Here is a 13,901-nt window from a genome sequence, read left to right on the forward strand (position 1 = left end):
TTCGGATTTTCGAAAATGAGCAAGAAAATGCCATTTACGCTTACATATACTGTACGGTATGCTCTCTTATCGATACATACAGTAATTACAATATCGTACGTAAGACTACTTACATTTAATTTTTCTGAAGAACCTGCTCGTACACTAAATTATAGTGTTCTTGTAACTCACACTTAAAACTTAATTTGTATAGGCCTAAGGGAAAATAAAAATAAGAATATGTATGACAAACAATTACATACGAAAGAGCTTTGGTAAAAACACTGACTTCACACAACGCCGACGGATAACCCTATTGTTTGTTTTGCACTAGCGCTAAGACAAAATGTAAAAAGCTTCTAGGGAACGGGTTCGGATTTTTGACGTTCGGAATATCGACGTCGTACTGTATGTGTTTATATTAATGTAATTTATACAAATCTTTAAATTGTATTAGGAATATATTGGCCTATCATTACATTTATCATATTTCTGAATTTGTGAACTGGGACACTTTGTCGGACAATAAATAATATAAACCGGGACACTTTGGTTGAATATTTACCTTCTCTCCTTCTCAGGGGCGTCACTTGGGTAGGAGAGGAGGGACAACTGCACTATACTGAATTCTAGAAAAACATGTTTTTTTTTAAATTTTTTAATAAATTGTTTACTAATATACAATTGAAAAACGTGAAACGTTTATGTTGATGCACAATTTTACCTCTTTCTACTGCTAACTCAGTCGGTACAAAGTACCTAATCGGCACAAAAATATTTGATTTGATTGAATTGAAATAGATTGGATTGAATTGCATTGGGTTGGAATGGACTGCCTTGGCTTGGCTTGGATTGGATTGGATTACATTGCATTGGATTAGATTGGATTGGATTTTCAGTTTAGTGTCCCTTTCAGCATTGATGCCATATGAGACGTGGAATCCTACAGTTTAACGTGCAATCCGAATTATAGGAGCTCCCACCGGGAATCAAACTCGGGTCTCCCGCGCCAAAGGCACGTACGCTAACCGCTTAGTCATGAGGGAGCTCAGGACATTATTTTATTGGATGTAATTATCAGTAATTTATATGGTCTAGAAAGTAACACGCATCGTAGAGCCAAAGTCTATAAATACGAACAGTATGCCATGGCATATAGTGTTCAACCAATATTCAAACACACGTGACTCATCGATTGATACATGTCCTGTAATTAGTCAATATTATGGTTTAATAAAGAATCAAGTTTAGCAGTGAATCAACACAGAGTCAATTACCATTTTGAGCTATATATCACAAGGAACGGATATGAATGTGTCATCCAGATATCCGAATGAAATCTAGTCTATTTGATAAACATTACAAAGATATGCTCATGCACAAAAAATTAGGTGTCATGGACAACAGAGTAAGTGCCTGGAACCCATTGACCCTATTCGTATAAAGAATATCGTAGACTCGCAGTGAAAGAGCTATCGGATTAACACTGTTCATTCGAAAGTCATGATTTATAATTAATTCTCTTCAGCATGAAACAAGATCTTCGGAGGTGTATTGGGGCCCATAACATACTAGAACAGGAAAAATTGAGAGAATGTCGGGAAAATTCCCTCCAGAAATCCCTCCCATCAACTTTGGATCCCTGTAGAGTAGCACTGAGTAAAAACACACGATCCAAATGTATCTCGAATAATACTATAGGGGCCAATAAATTTGGTAAATGTAAATTTAAAATACAGTGGGTTTTAAGCTTTGGTCAGTGTGTCTTTTGTTAAAACAAATGTGTGTACCAAGATGAGTATTGATAGACGTAATAGATATGACGGAAAAGCTTGTATAGCAATACACACTTTCCCCTCATACTTATTGTGTCAATCAATACAAAACTTGCTACACACATTTCTTATCCCCTATAGTATTTTTCGTGATATATTTGGATTGTGTACTTTCACCCGGGGCCACTCCAGAGGGAGCCAAAGTTAAGGGGAGGGATTTCTGGAGGGAATTTTCCCGACATTCTCCCAATTTCCCCTGTTCAGGTACATTATGGGTCCCGATACATAGCACCTTTGGAAAGCTTGTTTCATGCTGAAGAGAATGAACTATGAAACATGACTTTCCAATGAACAGTGTTAATGCAATAGCTATTTCACTACGAGTCTACAATTTTATTTATATTAATAGCGTTAATGAACCCCAGGCACTAACTCCGCTGTCCATGGCACCTAATATTTTGTGCATGAATGTATAATTGATATGTTTATCGAATGGACTAGATTTGATTCGGGTGTCCGGATGACACGTTCATGTCCATTGCTTGTTAGTTTAAATTTCATCTTAATAGATGCCAGCGTTCTGATCAGCAGTTGTTTTCAGGTTCCGAAAAAAAGAATCTCGAGTTGCTCAGAAACTACGCATGGAAACTGCACTCAGCCAAATTCTTATTTCTGCAAGATTAAGTCTATCGATTTAAATATGGTCTCTCTTTTTGTTCATTTCATTTTTCGTTAAACGTAAATAAAATTGTAGAGTTTTAGAAATTATTTTATAATATAATGTACTGAGTTCAGACCTCGACTATAAGTCAATTTTTATCTACAGTTTGTAGCACAAGCACAAGCTAATAGGTTTTAGAGCAATGATGTTCATTTTTCCTAACCTTCACTCACACTCATCTATTATGAACTCTCTCACACTCACCCGTCCTCACTCTCAAATAATATTCAACTCTCACCTTCAAGCACAGTCACTATCAATCGACTTCCACATATTCACACTCATTCGCCTTCACACTTAAAATTTACTGATGCCCTATCCTAACTCATAGTCGTCCTCAAACGCCTCCCTCATACTCAAATTTTATTGATGCCATCACTTTCACTTACAGTTTAATTTTATTGATGAGCTCATCCACACTTATACTTACATTAATTTTATTGATGTCCTCACACTCACTCATGTTCTAATTTTATTGATGAGCTCATGCACATTTACGTTACTTTTATTGATGTCCTCACCCTCACTCACACGCAAATTTTATTGATGCCTTACCCTCACTTGTTCTCATATTCAAATTTTATTACAACCTCACCTTACTCACACTTACCCTCAATTTACGCCCTCATTCTCACACTCAGTCGTCCTAACTCTCATAGGGTACTTATCTGTGGTTTAGAAAAGGACAACAAAACCGACGACTCCATTCAAAAACGAAATGAAACATGGTGTTTTGTCTCCTTTAAGAGTGAAGATTAAGAAAATAAATTTATGTTTAATTTCTGAAACTAGATGGCAGTGACAGCCGAGGCAAAAAGAAACAGAAAAAAATGGACACCGACTTGAGAGTTAAATTGTGCAAAAATGGACTTGCGCGCTTTCCTACATTGAGAGCTCAGCACTTTAATTATGACTTCAATTTATATGGCAAGAGGAAATGCTTAATTATTATTCTGCTCTGTTTTTCCCAGAGATGTTTCCCAGTTCGTTTGCTGTATTACCTTCCACTCTCGCTTTCGCCGTATTTCTTGATTAATGAACTTCTAAATTCAAACGACACAAGGTTACAGTTTAATTTATTTCTGAATTGAAAGAACAATTCAGAAAAATATAAATTCGGAAGAGAGACTGCAATTTTATTCTATTAAGTGCTAGGTTGTTGACTTATTTAGGATTCCTGGGAAACGAAACAAATACTTTGTAGCATTTTGGGGGAACTTTGTGAGATGCTTTTCTTACGATTGAAGAGTGACGTGAATTTAGATGTTTAATATTTCACAATTAAGCCTTATTAACTTAAAAGAGATGAATGATAATTGCAAAATTATAAAACAATCGTGACAATGAACAACACGTAAATAGATAGGAAAACTTCTTGAACACAACCAGGCGCGCATCTGGAAAATTTTGTTAGGAGGGGTCCTAGCTTTGACGGCATGGAGTCCAATGCTACACACCATTATGTCCACGTAATACTTAAGGGGTATTATTCTGCACCCTATGAAGTCTATAAGCACTTGTAAAATACTTCCACCTATATTTTCACAATAATAATAATAATAATAATAATAATAATAATAATAATAATAATAATAATAATAATAATAATAATAATAATAATAATAATAACTAACTCTATGGCCTATGGAACCCGGTGGTTCAATGCCGCGTTCACAAAAATCTCCACTGATTCTATCCTTAGCTAAACGCATCAAGTTTCTACTTTGTATTCCTATCTCTGCGAGATCCATCTTAATATTGTCTACCCATCTGCGCCTAGGTCTTCCTAATGGTCGTTTTCCGATTGGTCTTCCACTCAAGACTTTGAAAGCGTTTCTACTTTCTTCCATTCTAGTTACACGACCTGCCCACATAAGCCTCCTAGACTTCACGACCCTAACAATGTTGGGTAAACCATATAAATTATGTACTACCTCGTTATGAAGTTTCCGCCATTCCCATTCCCTTTCCTCTTGGGTCCGAATATTCCTCTCAGCATCTTGTTCTTAAATACTTTCTGTCTATGTTCTTCCCTCAGAGTAAACGACCATCTTTCGCAACCATACAAAACAACAGGCATGATTATCATTTTGTATATTTTCAGCTTCAAATTCCTCGACAGAATTCGCGACGACAAGAGATTTTGAACCGAATAGTAACACGAATTCCCTGCTTTTAGTCGACATTTAATTGCTAGATGAATATGATTTTTATCTGTGAGTATTGATGGTAGATATTTGAAAGTATCCACTTTATCAAAAGTATTATTTAATATTTTAACGCATCCGCAATTTGCCGTATTACGGTCCCGACGCACTTCCATGTATTTAGTTTTCATTGGATTTACTTCTAAGCCCATGACCCTGCAAGCGTTTAATAACATTTCTGGATTTCTTTCTATTGTTCTCCGATCATTCCCTATTAAATTTGCATCATCGGCATATGCCATAACCTGGTGAATACCGTTCAACTCTAGGCCCTGGTTCCTATCTTTGATTTTCCTTATAGCGTATTCCAGAACGAAGTTAAATAATAATGGCGACAACGCATCTCCTTGCTTCAGGCCATTTTCGATGTGAAAGCTGGTGGACAAAAATATTCTTATCAGCACTTTACTTTGGGATTCATTTAAACATATCTTAATTAATCTAATTAGCTTCCTTGGTATTCCAAGTTCTGTAAGAACGTTGTATAATGTTTCTCTCCTAACCGAGTCGTACGCCTTTCTAAAATCAATAAATAGTTAATGTACCGGGGTATTATATTCCCACTTTTTCGAGTATTTGGCGAATGGTAAATATTTGGTCTATAGTTGATTGATTTCGTCTAAATCCGCACTGATAATGTCCAATAATTTCATCTGCGTATGGGGCCAGTCTTGCTAATAGAATATTTGAAAGAATTTTATAGGATGCTGCCAGAAGAGAAATGCCTCGATAATTATAACAGTCAGTTTTGTCGCCTTTCTTGTGGATTGGAACAATTATTGATTCTTTCCACTCTTGTGTTAATTTTCCCTTGTTCCAGATAAGGAGAATGAGTTTGTGTATCTTGTTCTACAATTTTTCGCCTCCAGGTAAAATTAACTCAGCCGGAATTTCATCTACTCCCGGAGACTTGTGTTAGTTTAATTTCTTTATGGCGGTTTCTACTGCTATTCGGTTGGGTTCTGGAATATACGGTTCTGCGGTATGTATCTTCTTTTCTCCACACACACAATTTTGGTTGTGTGTTAAGCAAATCGTCAAAGAAATCTTTTCATCTATTTAAGATGCGATCCATGTCAGTGAGAACTATACAGTCAGATTTCTTTAATATATAAGCACGAGGTTGATAGCCTTTCTTAAATTCGTTGATTTCATTATACATGACCCGGATGTTTTTATTTTTACTATTATCTTCAAGTTCCTTAATTTTAGTTTTCAGACAATCGCGTTTCTTTGTTCTGAAAGTTTTGGAAGTTTTCCGCCTGGTATCTGAGAAATTTTGTGTAGTTATTTCATTCGAATTTTGTAGCCAGCGTAATTTTGCCTGTTTTCTCTTCTCTGCTAGTTTTATACATTCCTGGTCGAACCATGGTTTGTTCCTACGTATTTCCGCGTGTCCGAATTTTTCTTTTCTGAAATTTTAATGCTATCTCTAATTTCAATCCAGGTATCCTCAACACTAGTGCACTTCGAATCTTCTAAAGCCGAGAATCTATTCGAAACTTCAATCTGGTATTTCTCTCTTACCTGGCTCTCTTCTAATTTCTTTAAATTAAATCTCTCCGTTTGCGGACAATGAATATTACCTTTATTCAACGATAATCTCTCTCGTATTATCGCTGCTACCAGGTAGTGATCAGTGTCACAATCAGCCCCTCGAAACGACCGGACATCAATTATGCTAGAAATTCCTTCTACTATCTACTAAAACGTGATCAATTTGATTATGTGTTTTTCCGTCTGGTGATGTCCAAGTGTATTTATGAACGTCGTGATGTGGGAATTTTGTACTCTTCAGGATCAGGTGTTTGGATGTTGCAAAGTTCGCGAGTTTAACACCGTTGTCATTACTTTCCTTATCCAGACTTTCGTTCCCTATAATCGGTTTGAATATATCCTCTTATCTTACCTTCGCATTGAAATCCCCTAATAGAATTTTCATATGGTATCGCGGAAGTTGGTCAAATATCCGTTCCACCTCTTCGTAAAAACTGTCTTTTATACCGTCATCCTTATCTTCAGTTGGTACATGTACATTTAAAACAATAATATCACACCACCTTCTCTTAAGAGTAAGTAAGAGAGTCAGTAACAAATTCAACCCGTTTAATTGCTGGTAATATACGTTTGTGAACGAAAACTCCTGTTTCTAACTGGTGATTTTTATTTCCTTCTCCGTAAAAGAACGTAAAATTTCTAGAATTCACAGATCCATTTCCTTCCCACCTTACTTCCTGAACTCCTACTAGGTCCATTCTGTATTTTTCTAACTCACTTGTTACGGATTTTACCACGCCTGCCCTATGAAGACACCTAATATTCCATGTTCCAAATCGCATGTCTATTTTCTTTTGCTGAGGTCGTGCCAAGTTATCAGTCCTTGTCCGAGGCTTTTTTTTTTTTTTTTTTTTTTTTTTTACAGGATGAGGTTCTTAGCCCTACCCAAATCCCCAAGCTGGAGGACCACTCCTAGTCGGCTGACCGCAACTGTTTTATTCAGTATATTCGCAGCTAACCTCTCCTCGATCCGCAACCTGAGGACGCGCCATGCCGTGGTGACAGGAACTTACGTTACACGGAATAATAATAATAATAATAATAATAATAATAATAATAATAATAATAATAATAATAATAATAATAATAATAATAATAATAATAATAATAATAGTAGTAGTAGAAGTAGGGTGTTGTTATTAGAGAAAGAAAACAGTTGAAGTATAAGTTCAAATTATCATGCTACCTCAAGCACTTCTTTGTGAAACAAGTATAGTTTTATTGAGAAAGGTGTGGCCACGGTGACTCAGTGGTAGAGCGTTGGGGGGGTTTCTCGGGGTTCTCCCGTTTCCTCTCACTTTCTTCATTCCACCATTTCATTCATTACTCATCATCACCGTCTCCTTTAGCCTAGCCGGCATAAACGTGGGACGTAGAAATCAAAGATTTCATTTCATTTATTGAGAAAGTGTACAAGTGTATTTTGAGTCACGAGTATTCGAGTGTTGGTAGTCAGTAGGCCCTCCGCGTGGGTGCGCCCTTGGACACAACTTCCAACAAAAGATTCCATATCCTGACTTCGAATGAACAGTAGTTCATACCAAAATAAAGAATAATTTATACGCCTTGTTTAGCACGCGTGCTCAACAAAATGCATCATTTTCGTTAAGAATGAGCAAACAGAAATGTAGGTGAAAAGGAAAAGTGAAATATGTTAGCTTAAGGGAAGAAATGGGAGTACTCCAAGAAAACCCACGGACAGGATGTTATGAATGTAAATGGAAACAGTAATCAGATGGTCTTGTTGTTTCTAATCTCACTTGATTGTTTTTCGGTAGCATTGTCGCTTTGCAATCAATAGTACATTACATTATTAAATTGTATAGAGGTTAATCAGAACATTTATTATCAATATTAAACCAATACTACATTACATTATTAAATTGTATAGAGGTTAATCAGAACATTTGTTATCAATATTAAACCAATAGTACATTACATTATTAAATTGTGTAGAGGTTAATCAGAACATTTGTTATCAATATTAAACCAATACTACATTACATTATTAAATTGTATAGAGGTTAATCAGAACATTTGTTATCAATATTAAACCAATAGCACATTACATTATTAAATTGTATAGAGGTTAATCAGAACATTTGTTATCAATATTAAACCAATACTACATTACATTATTAAATTGTATAGAGGTTAATCAGAACATTTGTTATCAATGTTAAACCAATAGTACATTACATTATTAAATTGTATAGAGGTTAATCAGAACATTTGTTATCAATATTAAACCAATACTACATTACATTATTAAATTGTATAGAGGTTAATCAGAACATTTGTTATCAATATTAAACCAATAGTACATTACATTATTAAATTGTATAGAGGTTAATCAGAACATTTGTTATCAATATTAAACCAATAGTACATTACATTATTAAATTGTATAGAGGTTAATCAGAACATTTGTTATCAATATTAAACCAATACTACATTACATTATTAAATTGTATAGAGGTTAATCAGAACATTTGTTATCAATATTAAACCAATACTACATTACATTATTAAATTGTATAGAGGTTAATCAGAACATTTGTTATCAATATTAAACTGACAGTTATGCTTGGTTTGTTTTTCTTTATGTTGAAATTGATACTAATGACTTTTCACCGCTGTTCTCTGATGGCAGAAAATAATGCGTGAATAGTGTAGTCCAGTAAGTCCTGATGGTAGATACAAGCATTTTTATCGTAGAGGAGGGTGAGTCAGAAAGGATTAGGGCTTCTTGGATTTGACTTCACTATATGTAGTTCTCCAGATATAAGACATAGAAGAAAATGTTTGATTGGCACATATACGATCTTTTGATGCATTTTTAGATCAGATGCACAAAATTTTTGAATGGTCCGTAAATCGAGTTTTTGTACTTTCTACGGAATAAGTACATCATACTGAATTAAGTGAACGTTCGGGTTCGGCTACAATTGTATGTAGTTCTCCAGATATAATGCCTACAAGAAAATTTTGATTGAAACATATTGGATCTTTTGATCAAAAAGTACGATATAGATCTATCGATTATGAGCGATCTATCGATTATGAGCGACTGAAAGACCAAGTTCGACAAGCGTTTCAAAAAATCACTCTTTATATGCTATTGTGAATAAACTATCGGACGTGTGCATAAGCCTATGCTACGAACATGGTGAAACACAGGGACGGTGTGGATCCACAGAAAATAAGCAGTACATAATAACATAAAAGTAAACGTAAAGAGACTTCCCGGCCACACTGTATGTTTTCGAAATCGTATGCTCTTCTGGAAATGAATTCGTTATTTAATACGAAATAGAACTTCCTCTAATCGTGGTTTCGCATATGAATATAAACATTTCTATATTCCTGGAACACTGATATGATCTAGAAAAGCTCTTAGTAGTGCTTAAAAATCCTTTTGTGAGAATTGTACTCGTAGAAGTAAGAAGAATGTATTACTTTCCATACGTGTAGAACGACAGAGGGGAAACAAACTTTTTCATTTCCATTGGGAAATCAAAGCTGAGAGATCCATCCCCTAGTACAACGAGGATGAACGGAAGAGATCAAGATAATTCGCTGACCAAGATACGCGCTGACCACATTTTAAATTGCTTTCTTCCCAATTTAGAGGAAAAAAAAAAAAACAGAAAAAAGATAAGTGCTACATGGATAACGAAGATAAATTCTTTCCGAAGTACAACAACATAGTGAGTTATGTGACAAAAGAAACAGTGTTTTTTTTTTTTCTATATATAAGAAGCTCAAGTTGGTACTCACTATGTCCAAAGGCAAGTCATAAGTGTTTCATTAACCGCTTTTCCCTTTGAACTTTTAATGTCAAGTTTGCTACTTGTACAGAGAACAGTATTATAAGGTTCTTCAACGATACTTATTTTGTTCTTTTTGTAGATTTACAACACACAAGTGGAAACCTGTTTTTGCACGAGCAACTTCGCAACAAAAGTTATTAAAAAAAATATATATATATATGTAGTGACTAATGTCATTTTAAAGGCAAGCTCTAATACAACACGTTTCCTTTTTCTAAATAGATATCTTAAACATACACACAGTCATTTTAGAAACTCGAAGCACACTACTGATTTTTCAAATTGTCGAAAAAAAAAAAAAAAAAAAACAGGTATCCATACAAAACCCAGTTTGTTGGAATTGTTGTGTTATGTAAAATACTTGTAATCAACACTGCTCATACAACGAAATTAAAATATATGGTCTTGTTTCCACCGGTTACACAAATTTAATTAGTATGCCCTTGCGTTCAAGGAAATACCGACCTTAATCTTGATAAGAGCTTTACAAATTCCAGGAATTTATTTGATTAATTTATTCAACTTTTTGAGAAGCTATGCGACTCAGTACTTCTGAAGAGCTTTTCAGCGACCTTCAGCATTCATTGGTATATATATTCATTGGTAGATTACGCTTCAGAGGAAAACATATATTTTAATTACTCTATATAATGTACTTATGAAACGTAGAAATAGCAATAACAAAACAATTTCATGGCTATAAAAATACAAAAAAGGCAAAATACAGCTAAGATCTGTCAAAAAAAAAAAAAAAAAAAAAAAAAAACGGACAAGGTTCTTTCTTTTGGAGTTTAATAGGGGAATTTCGAAGAATGTGTGTACTTGACAGTTTTAGATGTTCAAGTGAAACCAGTTGAAGCTACACTTTGTACGTGGGTGAAACTGTGTGTTTAAAGTATAAAATGGAAAAGCTACCAGTGGCGAAGTGCGATAGTTTCAAGAGGGTAGCCCCAATGCAATAATAATAATAATAATAATAATAATAATAATAATAATAATAATAATAATAATAATAATAATAATAATAATAATAATAATAATAATAATATCTCATTACCTATATCATCTTGTAAATTCCAAATGTCAGTTTTTCTTCTCATCAAAAATGTTTATTACTTTCGTACTGAAAAGTGCATCCTTGGCTAATCTTCAGAGTTCATTTCTGTAGCTATTGAAATTAACGTACTAAGTCTGTCGTTACTGATTATATTTCTCCGGAATGTTTTAATTTTATTCAGGGCAAGATTGGTGTTGTAGTAACTGGAATACTCGAGCACACATGTAACAAGTGAAGACATTCTAGGTACACTTGTTGCGGGACATTTGATGAGATATATTAAAGTAAATTAATAGGTCTAAGATACTGATTTTCGTCATAAAAAAAATATTGTGAGTTCATTTCGCAGCTGATTACCGTCGAAAGTGGAATACAGTTTAAGAAGATTCTCTAGTGTCTTCCTACGAAAATCACTATTGTAATCCTGAAACTGTTCACAGTCAAGTAGTTCTACAGATCACAAAGAGACAAGGGCGCCCATGTTGTGGTTTCCAAGGGGGGGGGGCAAGTATAAGCGACATTACAAATGTAGTCTCAAATTTTGCTGTAACTATTCTGAAATATCTATTGAGTTTTCGATCTTCCGAAGCACAATTTCCTCTAAGGGGGGGGGTGAGCTCCCCACCTTGCCCCCCTGATGGGCGCCCTTGCAAAGAGAATAAATCAAGAAACTCGTTTCCATCTAAACTTTTAAGTATATCTAAAGTTTCGTAGAAGAGTGGCTTTTAAGCTTTTATTTTCCTTATCACTGAACTGGTACTGACTAATATTTTAATACTCATGCAGTTTCTTCTGAACGCAGTCAATGTTTGCATGACTTATACGTAACTAAGTGTGACATATCGGAAGTATATTTTCTTTTGCAATATAACAAACAGATTAGATTATCAATAGACATAAAGGACCTTATGCAGAGTCGTTCTGACGCATCATTAGTGACATACTAAAGAGTTCAACTAACATATGTTTCCTGCAGTAGTCAGGCCTTTAGTATGACGCTAATCATACGTCAAAACGACCAGGCATAAGGCGGAAATATTTTAATACAAAAACACAAGAAGACAAATTCACATGAATTTAACGTAATTGTAGACCATTGGATAGCACTTATTCGATCCGGATGTTAATTTTCATAATGAAATTCACGTATGTGACTCATAGCTGATCTTAATTCGCCGTAATGCAATGTAATTGTTTCAATTGGGCGTAATCGGGTGAGGAAGATGGACTATCACATTATCTCTGCTTTACATAAATGCTATTTTGTCTACTTGTATTGAAACAAACTCTACTTATAAAATTTCGTCTTTAATTATATTGTTCAGAGCACGTGACAAGCATTCATTTTGGATGTCATTTGGTTTCCCTTTAAAAACAGAATCAGACTTAACTATTTTTTCATATGCTGCTCTCTATATGGCAACAACCACAGCCTTCTATATATGCACCATAGAGAACGGAGAGAATGCTGTGCAACAACTCCAAATATTTTTTGTACCAATGCATGCAGAACTCTTCTGCTCTCTGTTTGTTTATTTTCAGCACAAGCGTTGGTCTTCATTCCTTAATAACTCATTAATTTTCAAAAGACCACTCACACAGTGGACTCTAAAGAATCATATTATGTTCATATTCTTCACTTACTGGTATTTTCTCTCGCTCATTTCCTGCGGTGATGAGGTAGTTTGATTTCCTACGGTTGCGTCAACGTAACTGAATAAAGGGGAATTAGTTTGCGATACTAGGCGTAGCATCTTTATAATTGCTTGTCCCAGCTTTTGCGTTGCTTTGGAGTTCCCAAAATTAAGCAAAGTTGGTACGGAATAGAGCCCCGCCTTCTCTTGCTCTTTATTTGTTTGACATATTGGATCCAAATCGAAGGTCTCGAGAGAAACGCTTTAAGTAGAAACGAAAGTCGATAAGTGCTGAGGCCGGTCTCTTAAGCAGGTTATTACTAACACGTTCTCTCGCGGGATTTTCTGAGTACCTTGGCAGTAGTTCTACTGCCGCCTGAAACATGCTCGGTGAGCCTTCCAGCAGTGGTGCTAACCACGATTTCTTTATCGAACAATAAAATGTTTTTTTTTTCAATTAGAAAATTATCATACATTCTGTGTAAGGAAAATGAATTAATTATAAATTATAATTTCTGAAAGTAAATGGGTAGGCCGGACCTCAGGGCCTCTTACCACCTTTCGTCACTGAAGACAACAAAGCCAAACTTCTTTAGCAGTAAGAGAACTTATTTTAAGATATTATAAAGAGAGAAAATCAGTTTGTAATGTTGGAGAAATAGAAAATAGGTCAAACTTTGCAGTTCACGACTTGAGGTCAGTAAAATCAGTGCAAAACAAACCAAAAAGTGGTAGGCCTAGAGTGTTTTCAGAGAAAGACGAGCGATGGAGTGTACTACAGGTTAACAAAGAACAAGATAAGTGCTCCTAAAAAGGCCAAATACGTATCAAAACATCTTAATAAAAGTATGCATCCCGAAACGATAAGTTTGGTTTTAAGAAGAAGAAATTTACATGGAAGAGCAGCCCGTAGAAAACCGTTCGTGAGCAAGTGCAACAGAAAAAGAGACTCAGTTCTGCAAAAACTTACAAAAATAAAGATTTTTCGTTTAGTTGCACTGTGTTATTCTCGGACGAAAGCAAATTTAATTTGTTCCTCTCAGATGATCAATGTTATATCTGGCGAAAACCTAATGTAGAATTCCAAGAGTGTAATCTACGATCCAGAGTGAAACATGGAAGTAGTTTGGTAATGGTT

This window comes from Thermobia domestica, chromosome 1, assembly GCF_964235325.1.
Source record: "Thermobia domestica chromosome 1, izTheDome1.hap1.1, whole genome shotgun sequence".
Lineage (NCBI taxonomy): Eukaryota > Metazoa > Arthropoda > Insecta > Zygentoma > Lepismatidae > Thermobia > Thermobia domestica.